This window comes from Theobroma umbraticum, unplaced genomic scaffold, assembly GCF_002168275.2.
Source record: "Theobroma umbraticum cultivar Fairchild unplaced genomic scaffold, ASM216827v3 scaffold_115.0, whole genome shotgun sequence".
NCBI lineage: Eukaryota > Viridiplantae > Streptophyta > Magnoliopsida > Malvales > Malvaceae > Theobroma > Theobroma umbraticum.
This window is the reverse complement of record NW_018397284.1, coordinates 1,191,590-1,192,327: the sequence shown is the minus strand read 5'-3', so window position 1 is coordinate 1,192,327 and position 738 is coordinate 1,191,590. Positions and strand designations below refer to the sequence as shown.

The window sequence follows — 738 nt, the reverse complement described above, 5'->3', positions numbered from 1 at the left end:
AAGGGTCACACTTAACCGGAGTGACAACCGGCCTACTCTCAAATCTCTCAATTTAATAAAACTATTTTAAAATGTAGTTAGGTCCTCAAAATTCATTTAAAAAAATCATTATCAAAATGTTCACTTAGTACATGATTAAATCCCGTGTAAGACTTTAAAATATAACTTGTAACATGAGATTGAAAGATCATTTAGCATGGTGAGTATATGTTTCCATCATGAATGCATATTACACAAACTATAAGGCACATATTTGACATAAATCATAAAGGAAAATTTGTTTCCCAATTCAAGAACCTTTACGTATATTTATATATGTATATAGCTTATATATTTTCAAAACCATTTTCAAAGTCATAACACCCACAATTTCCTAATATTTCTACCAACTCATTCTTTCCACAATTTTTCATTAACATAAATCAACACATATTTATATATATATTTACATAGTCATAGGAAATTTTAAAATGGATACCCCCTACTCACCTCACAATAGCGGCACACTACGTCACTATTAATTTGGGTATGCAACTAACGAATACTATGTGCATTCACCGGTTACCTCGTCCGACCACCACCCCAGCACACTTCCTCTACTTATACATTTCCTAGCAACCATCCAAAACCAATTTACGTAATTGCAAGTATACATGATAACAACTTAACCAATAACTTTCTTACCCAAATTTCTTAGTAAATTTCATATTTATACCATCATACATGATAACAATGTTT

The 738-nt window shown here is 30.9% G+C and overlaps 1 long non-coding RNA gene across 1 annotated transcript in view; it reads right to left on the bottom strand.

Annotated features, from left to right (window-relative positions):
* LOC110428467 (uncharacterized) overlaps nt 1-738 on the bottom strand; it is a 1,711-nt gene that overhangs the window by 735 nt on the left and 238 nt on the right. The window contains exon 2 of the long non-coding RNA XR_002446457.1: nt 490-611. This is a non-coding gene — a long non-coding RNA (uncharacterized LOC110428467). The remainder of the gene's footprint in view (nt 1-489; nt 612-738) is intronic.